The sequence below is a fragment of the Rutidosis leptorrhynchoides genome, chromosome 6 (genome assembly GCF_046630445.1).
Source record: "Rutidosis leptorrhynchoides isolate AG116_Rl617_1_P2 chromosome 6, CSIRO_AGI_Rlap_v1, whole genome shotgun sequence".
Taxonomy (NCBI): domain Eukaryota; kingdom Viridiplantae; phylum Streptophyta; class Magnoliopsida; order Asterales; family Asteraceae; genus Rutidosis; species Rutidosis leptorrhynchoides.
Genome location: NC_092338.1, coordinates 119,287,750 through 119,297,699, shown reverse-complemented (window position 1 = coordinate 119,297,699; position 9,950 = coordinate 119,287,750). Strand labels below are relative to the sequence as shown.

The following is a 9,950-nucleotide window of genomic DNA, read 5'->3' as shown; positions in this document are numbered from 1 at the left end:
TTACAATAATAATATAAGTTCAACTCCCTAGATTAATCTAGGGACATAACTGTGAATTTATAAGACACAAGTGTACATAGATAAAAAATTGTTGTGTGAGGATCATCTCGCCATTCATATGGCACAACATGTCATTTTACAACTAATAATTTTTGAAAAGATGTTTTCTGAGCTTACACAACAAGAATGTTTTTTTCTTTTGTATTGATTTTGTAAACTGTTTTATCTTGATCTGACCATTGGCTACATGGAGATTTTTTCAAGAACAAACTATATTTCCTTCCTCATTCAAAATAACATTCACCATCTTACCAGCAATAGCATTCAAGATAACTATATTTCAATTTTTGTTTTCGAGTTTGTATGTTGTCATGTTGATCGTATGTATGTACTCTGTATTATTTTCGAGTTTGTATGTCGATCGTTAAAGTTTGATATTAACAATTCTATTTTCATTTGTCGTTGATACTAGTTGTTAGGTCGGTTCGTGTGGCGTGCACTCTTGGGTCGACTACCGGTTCGTGTTGAATTAGACAAACGGGGCATAGAACTTGATTCATTAAGATGCCCCGTGTGTGATGAAGCAATCGAAACCGTCGAACATGTTTTACTAAATTGTTCTTCTGCAAAAGATCTTTGGAATTGTGTAAACCGATGGTGGAACTTAGGCATTATGGATCGGGTCAATTTACAAGAAGCTTTCAAAGGGATATTAAACATGGCAAATACAAGCACCTCAAAAATTTGGCAAGCTATTGAATGGATTTACGAATATATGATTTGGCAAAATAGAAATCTCGTGATGTTTCAAAAGAAAAGAGGAAATGAACCAATGTCATTAATTGAGATTCAACTAAAATTATTTGAATGGATTTCAAGAAGGTCAAAGAAAGTCACATTTGATTGGAAACAATGGTTCATTAATTCAAAATCGTTCGATGATCATGGATGATGTTATCTTAGACGTTGCTAGTTCTCTCATGTTGTAGTACTGCATGTTTTCGATTCTAGCTCAGGATTTAAATTTCAGTTCTATTTTTTTTTTTTTTTTTTTTTGTCGGTTTGTCTAAGACCACAACCAACGGTAGCTTCTTTGCTACCTTCTTTTCTAAACATTAAAGGACACCATAGGTTGCAGTGTGTTTTATGTGTCAATGAATAGAAATACAATGTATTTGTCATTTGCAAGAAGGAGAAGGACACAAGTCAGCAGGGCCTACAAAGAAGGAAAAAGGGGTTGACATCCTACCCATCTATTTTATATTTTATATTTATATTATATTAGTATTATTATTATATAAATATTCAATATATAATAAGTGGGTCCAGATAAATATGTTATTGTTGGAAGTGTTCGGTCTTTTTTAGTGTTTCTCAGAATATATTGAAATGGCACTGATGTAGAATTGTAGAGTTCAATCTTTTTTTAGAAGTATGTCATGGTAGGGAGTGGTCTAAGTATGCTATCGCATATTTCTGCTCTGTACTACCTTAATAATATTAATAAATTGCTTTGCCTTAAAAAAAAAAAAAGTTGTTAGGTGTTACATGTAAAGAATGTAAGATCCAGAGTACTTGTAAACAGATAAATCTTACAGTAATTGTAATCTTCAAAATTAAACAAGTTACAACATAATATTTTACTACCAAACCCACTCAATTCCCAAAAATGGATAAAAAACACACACTAAATTGTGAAATTCACTACTGTTGCCAACCTGTATTTATAAATAATAAATAAATAAATATAATACATTTTACATTACATTTTAATATAAAAATTATTATTATTATATTTATTATAAATTATAAATTTAAATTTTGGTTGCAATACATAAACTTATAGTACTGTATGTATACATATATTAATAATCCCTTCATCACATAAAGCGTGATGTACACCTCCTGTGTGTCATAACCTCACAAAGACCCCTATCTAACCTACAAGTGTCATAATACAATGGGATACACGTGTCCACCTATACACTGGATGCACAATACCATTTATTCCATTCAATACGTCGATTCTCTCTCTCTCTCTCTCCCCTAAATTCTCTCTTCTTCCATAACCAAAAAAACAAACGAATCCGGTGTTTCCCAACCCCCATTTACGTTCTCCGGCGACTGCAACCTTTAACGGAAAAGGTGTATTATTAATCCTCGGTTTTTAACACGCATAACGGTACCGTTTAATCTTAAAACCACCGCTGCACGATGAATTGCTTCCGTCCGATGAACGCAAGTTAGCCAGAAAATCTGAGGCCGAAAAACTACAGTCTATTGCTTCTACACCGGTTACCATCCACAATTGATCATATTGCGGTAATTGTTGATTTTATAAATTTCGTCGATTCATATTTTAATGGCCTGTTGTACGAAACTCTATTTATTCAAACGACTATCCTATTGAATAAACCCTAATTTAACTCTTAATCCGCCAGATTCCATTTGAAGTATCAGTCCGAATTCGGAATTCCGAATTCCGATTCAGATAATCATTGCGCCGGATTCCGTTTATATGACAACGATGTAAGCAATAGTTGATTATTACGGAGTATTATTTTTTATTTATTTTTTTTCCTGTGTGGCTATTTTTCATGTTGGTTTGAGAAGCTGAATTACTAAATGGGTAATATATGTGTCAATTTTGTTTCCAATGTAACAATTAGGAAGATATTTATTGGTGTTTTAGCTAAAGAAACTACTATTGGTTAGTCGCTAATTCCTTTTGTTGGTTAATGATTTTTTTTTAATGATGAATTATTTTTGTTGGTGTTTATCTGATTTGATTGTTATATGTGTATATTTACACATACCTGGATTCTTTAATTAAATAGATTGGAAAGCATATCACTTAATCATCTTTTATTTTGTATATAGTGCTATTCGAAACGATCTCTTTGCAGACATATTTCAAAAAAGTATTGATCGGATTTCTTTTTGTTTATTTGTACGTTGACAATACATTGTTAGAAGTCAAATTGTAGTTCTCTTTGATATTTTAGAGAGTGTGATATTTATTTTGTGGGTTATGGTGAATAATTTTTTAATTGGTTTTAATGCAGGGAGATCCAGTTCTTTGTGAGATATGTGTTGGCAATGGTATTTTGTGTGATGACCCGTCCTAATTCATCCGGACAAAGTCCATATCGATTACAAACGATTCACAATAGTTGGTTACATCGCGAGGTACTTGACTCTATATGATACATTTTACAAACATTGCATTCGTTTTTAAAAGACAAACTTGCTTTATATCGAAAATTGACGACATGCAAATCATTTCATAATATATTCAACTATAATTGACTAAGTAATAATCTTGATGAACTCGACGACTCGAATGCAACGTCTTTTGAAATATGTCATGAATGACTCCAAGTAATATCTTTTAAATGAGCAATTGCACAACGGAAGACTTCTTTCATACATGAGAATAAACATGCTTTAAAGTGTCAACCAAAAGGTTGGTGAGTTCATTAGTTTAACATAAATAATCATTTCATAATTTTAATAGACCACAAGATTTCATATTTCCATTTCTCATAAACATACGTCCCATGCATAGAGACAAAAATATCATTCATATGGATTGAACACCTGGTAACCGACATTCACAATAAACATATTAGAATATCCCCATCATTCCGGGATCCTCCTTCGGACATGATATAAATTTCGAAGTACTAAAGCATCCGGTACTTTGGATGGGGCTTGTTGGGCCCGATAGATCTATCTTTAGGATTCACGTCAATTAGGGTGTCTGTTCCCTAATTCTTAGATTACCAGACTATAAAGGGGCATATTCAGTTTAATAATCCAACCATAGAATGTAATTTCATTTACTCGTGTCTATTTCGTAAAACAGTTATAAAAGCAGCGCATGAATTCTCAGTCCCAAAAATATATATATAGTAAAAACATTTAAAAAGGGAGTAATGAAACTCATCATACTGTATTTTGTAGTAAAAATACATATAACGACATTTAACGAGTGTAGGGTTGGCCTCGGATTCACGAACCTATATCAATTATATATATTAAAACGTATAATAACAATTAACAAATTATATATTAATATTATTATTATACTTTTTATATTAATTATTTATATGTTTCCTTAATTAATTAATTATATTTATTTTATATAGATACTTAATATTTATATATGAAATTCTTATTAAAGTATATTTATATATTTATAAGGTATTAAAATTTATATATAAGCATATATTAAAATAATTTATATTATATATGTAATAATAATAAAATTTTATTTTGAAAATAATAGTATCTAATATTAATATAGTTGTGATATATATATATATATATATATATATATATATATATATATATATATATATATATATATATATATATATATATATATATATATATATATATATTTTATGTAAACATTATCTGTTTGTTAACAATAATTATAATGAGACTAATTTTAATAATAATCGATAATTTTAATAATAATGATAATAATAATAATACTTATATTCATAATAATAATAATAATAATGATAATAATAATAATAATAATAATAATAATAATAATAATAATTCCATTATTAGTGATAATAATAATGATAATATTATTAATAAAAATAATAGAATTAATAATAATGATAAAAATTATACCCTATCATTTTATGTGATTATTATTGTCATAATATCATTATGTAATCACCCCGCACCATCATTATCTTATATCATTATCATCATCATGATCTTGTTACTTATATTATTATCATGTTTATAACCTTATCTTCATTCTACCATCATCTTCTACATCATAACTTAATAATAATAGTAATAGTAACATGTATTTGTAATATGCTTAAATCATACTTTTATATTATTTTCATAACATTAATATCCTTTAAATCATATACTTAACCTTAATCTTAACATTTTAATAATGTAACATTATCATAATAATAATAATAATAATAATAATAATAATAATAATAATAATAATAATAATAATAATAATAATAATAATAATAATAATAATAATAATAATAATAATAATAATAATAATAATAATAGAACTAGAAGTAAATGTGTATACCCTTTAGAAACTTTGTCTAAAAAGAATTGTCCTGGATGAGACTCGAACTCGTGACCTCACATTCATGACAAACACTTCTAACCATCAATCTGCTTACTGTTTTCTTAATTTTACATCTTACGAAAATTCTTTTAACCCTCGAATATGTACGGCCCAGACTCTAGTTCACCATAAGCCCAATATGAGCAGCCCAATTATAAAAATCAGTAAGCAGCCCAACGTATCATCAAATCAAATACTCGATCGTTTGCAGTTTTATGGGCGACAGCAATAAAAAAAATATAGGGTTTACAAAAGGAGCAGCAACAACCGATCACCATCGCTGTAACATATCATCATCTTCTTCATGTTATCGCGTTTAATCATCACCTTCATCGTTGCTTTTTCATAAATATAATAGAAACAGAACGAGAGTTAAACATGGCAGCCTTGATCATATGCTATTCATCATCACTTTAATTGCATCATCATCGTTACCTCACTTCATCATCATCAATATCATTATTCGAAAAAAAATATATTAGCATCACAGATTCATTAACATCGCTCACCATCACCAACCTTATTATTATCCTTCTTACATTCGAGGGTTGTAGATTACGGTGGTGATGGTTTCTCGGTGGGTAAGGGTGCCGGTGATTATGATAGTGATGGCGAGTGGTTTGATATAGGTGACGGTGGTGATGAGGATGGGTTCTTCGGTGGGGTGATGACTTTCGCGAACCTAAACAGAGAACATAATCGAAATAGAAGAAAAATGAAGAATGATAGTAGTTGTGGTGTTTGAAATCTTGATCATGGTTACGTTGTTGGTGTATGCCGAATAAGGAAGTGGTGGAGATTATCTATTTGTTGATGGTGGAATCATGGTAGTTCTTGGTCATGAAAACAAGAGAGAGACGAGAGGGAGATCATGAGAGAGAGGTGGTGACTTCGATGGAAAACAGAAGTATAGTATCTAATAGTAGGCAGTAATAAATGGGTTGTATTAGCATGTATTACAGCTGCAAATAGTAGTTCAAAGTGGCAGTGCAGGTGATGATTCAAATAGAATAGAAATAGTAAACAGCAAACGGTTTAATGATGGGTTGATGTTGGTGTTTTTAGGTGAGTTTAATCGAACCAAAAAGAAAAACGGGGGGTTTGCAGTCGGGGAAGAAGGTGGTTAGTGGTTGTTATGGTGATGGTTGGTGGTGAAGGGTGGTGGGTAAAGAAGGTTGGAGATGATCTCAATGTATGGCTTTGTAATGAGGAAGAGGATGGTTAATCAAGTTAATATATTAATCTCCATATGTATAAGTATATATATATCATTTATGTAAGAGTGCAGAAAATGAATTAATGTGAGTTGATCGTAGACTAGTGTAGGTTTATTGATTGGTGTACAGTTTAGTAAACAAAAGAAATAATAGAAAGTGGTTTTGGTTATATCTATTATCTATCCTTATATGATTGATACGGGTGTTTGAATGAAGCACAAATAATAATATAATTTAATAATAATAATAATATAATATATAATATTAAATCATTGAACTTAAGAAACGTGGAAACAGCGTATCAGCCTTATCATTTAACTTATACTACCGACAGTTTTCACGGACTGTGTCCATTGCTAAACAGTTAGCGTATAAAAGTGTTCCTAAAAATCCCAAACTTTTAGATTAAACATATTTAATTATTTCACTCATTACCTGTTTGAAACCTGATCAAAAAGGTTAAATAATTATTTATTTTATGTTCCAATTCATATGTACGGAGTGCTAATATTTAATCTTAAAAGGGTAAAAATATTTTTGACAAATCTAAAATCTTCGTAATCAATTTACAGTTCAACTTTTATTTCAATCCTTCATGGACATGTACAATATCTATATTAAAACTAACAAATCGTCAACCGAGTGCTATTGACGATTACTTAATTAGACTCGAAATCATTTATTTTTAATATATTATCTTTCTATATATAAAGAGTTTTAAATAGCAAATTTAACTACTAAATAAATATATTATATATCTTTAAACCATTGAATTTAATATAATTTATATATTTACAAGTAATATTTATATACATATTTATATATATAAATATATATCTATATAATTATAATAATAGTTTTCATTACATCGCATATTATTTTTCATATTTATTTTCAACAATTAAATCATATATTATTTCAAATAATATTTTCAAATTAATGTATATGTATCTATTTATATATATTTGTTCGTGAATCGTCAAGAATGGTCAAAGGTCAATTGAATATACAAAACAGTTCAAAGTTTTTGAGACTCAACATTACAGATTTTACTTATCGTGTCGGAATCATATAAGAATTAAGTTTAAATTTGGTCGGAAATTGTCGGGTCATCACAGTACCTACCCGTTAAAGAAATTTCGTCCCGAAATTTGAGTGAAGTGGTCATGGCTAACAATAAAAATATTTTCATGACGCATATGAATTGATAAATAGAGTTTTATCATTATTGAGTAATATGTATAAAACAATTTGATTATTCGAAGAGCACGAATGAAGCTATCATAAAAGAGTGAGATGAATAAATAAAGTTTCATTTTAACTTTTGACGTTGTCTTGGTTGAATTCCGAAATTCAAGGGATTTTAAGAAAATCTTCGAAATCTAAAAGATTTGATCCTTCGGTGAATAAGAAAATTAAGATTTCTATAATTAAATGCGGTGATCTGCCTCGATTACCACGTCTGATTTTTCCATTATAAATTTACCTTTTCCGTTCCATTAGTTTTCACCACTTCTATACTCAATTCTCAAATTCAAAAGATTTATGAAAATGCTTAACCCTGTTCTGATCCTTGTTCTTATTCTAACTATCGTAATGATCGTTCTTCTTTTCCAACTCCCACCTGAAGAATCTGCTTATTTCTATTATGCTCTAGGGATTATTGTATTTATAATCCTCCCGTGTCTTTATATTTCCATACGTACTGATATCCGCGGTTTGTAAATTTCGGTGTTGTCATTGGGCTTTATATTTTCCCTTATGCTTCCGAGTTCTTTGCCTTTTTATTCTCCTCTCAACCTCTAGTAAAGAGAGTAATGGTCCAGAATTCATAAGTATAGATTTCGAAATGAACGTAATTAATGTTCTAAGAAATAAATGGTAATAACACGATCTTGATTCGTCAAATTACCAGAATATCCGAAAAAGATTGAACTATCGATAAGATATGTTCTTAATATGTTTAGAGATTGGATAGAATGTAAGAGTCGTGTAAATGGCACCTGATGACGGTATGTTCTGTGAATCATCATGTTCCATTAGAAACTCAGCATGACTTACTGTAATATAATCACGTTGATCAAGTGTCATTATATTATACTAACTCATGCATCAGTTCCAAACATTACTTCAATAACATTCATATTTTAAGCTTGAAAGTTTACAGAATATAGAAACTAACAGTTTCTATATGATGTAACACTGATAGCACGATGAGATTAATGATTTCAGATAAGAACAGTTATGAAAATATCTTCAGAAATATGGAGAATATTTATAATGAAAAATACGATGATATCTTGGAATTTCTAATATCGATGGATGTTGAAGAAGATTTATCCGTAAGCGTTTAGATTCGGAAGCAAGGTATTCGCTAAAGATTTCATCAGAAACAGAATCATTTGGATTCTTTGAAGTCAAATTTATTCTTTGTGATTTGTCCACGGCTTCCTTCATAGTTTCGCATAATCCGCTTTTCGATACTAAATTTTCTATTGAGTGTTTCCAATACTCCATTCTTTATCATCAAACTTTCGACAGTTAAGGTCGTGTACAGTTTGTGCTGCTGTATTCGGCTTTTTCAGAATTTGTGGTATTGATTTGTAGACTGGGTGCTGTTCAAAATTTCAGAATTGAAGATCATGATTTTAAGAGGTATATGTTATATATATATATATATATGTATATATATATATATATATATATATATATATATATACATACATACATATAACTGTTGTTGTAAAATTGTTGCGAGATTCAAAATAATGATTGCTGATTCCCGGTATTTGGTATGGCAACACTCGTTACAAGATGCGGATGAGTATATGATAGGGTTTCAATGAATATAATGATTTTCGAAAAATCAAAGATCAACGGAGTTGCTAGTACATCTTCTGATAATGTCGTGGAATATAAAAGGTTCATCGGTAACAATAAAAGAGTATACATATAAATCAAGGTGATAATAAAGTTGTTTTGAGCGAAGAGTCGAAGTTGATTTGTTGGAGCTGTGACAAAATTTGCTACTTTGAAAGGGATTACCAAGTTATTTTGGGTAATAATAATGCTAAAGGAGCTAACACAGATACGGGTTAAACGTTTTACTCAGGTTCCGAGTGTTTTCAGGTGCATAACTATATGGATCAATCTCTTCTTCCGTAGATGAAGTGCGGTTGGTTCATACTCTCGATTGAGGTGTTTTCAAGAATCATGAAAGGTTTGAACGCAGATTGTAATCGTCAAGATACAAATGAAGTTTAAGATGAAATCAAGTGACAAACTTGAAGAATTGTTTAGTTTCATATGTTATAGTCAATATTTTAATTCATTTTAATTGCCCAATGTTGGTAGTCCACAGTTGATAGTACACAGTTAGTAATTCAATAATTCATATATAGTTTAATATATAATATTCGAATTAATTAATACGTATCGTGACCCGTATTCGTCTCAGACTCGATCACAACTCAAACTATATATATTATTGTAGAATCAACCTCAACCATGTATAGAGAACTTGATCATTACTGCATATAGAGTGTCTATAGTGATTCCAAATAATATATATAGATGCGTTGATATGATATGTCAAAACCTTGTATACG

General features: G+C 29.7%; 1 long non-coding RNA gene across 1 annotated transcript in view; it reads left to right on the top strand.

The window, feature by feature from the left end:
* Nucleotides 1–2,440: 2,440 nt before the first annotated feature.
* Nucleotides 2,441–9,950, top strand: part of LOC139852399 (uncharacterized) — an 86,709-nt gene continuing 79,199 nt past the window's right edge. Inside the window, exons 1-2 of the long non-coding RNA XR_011761057.1 lie at nucleotides 2,441–2,529; nucleotides 3,066–3,102. This is a non-coding gene — a long non-coding RNA (uncharacterized lncRNA). The remainder of the gene's footprint in view (nucleotides 2,530–3,065; nucleotides 3,103–9,950) is intronic.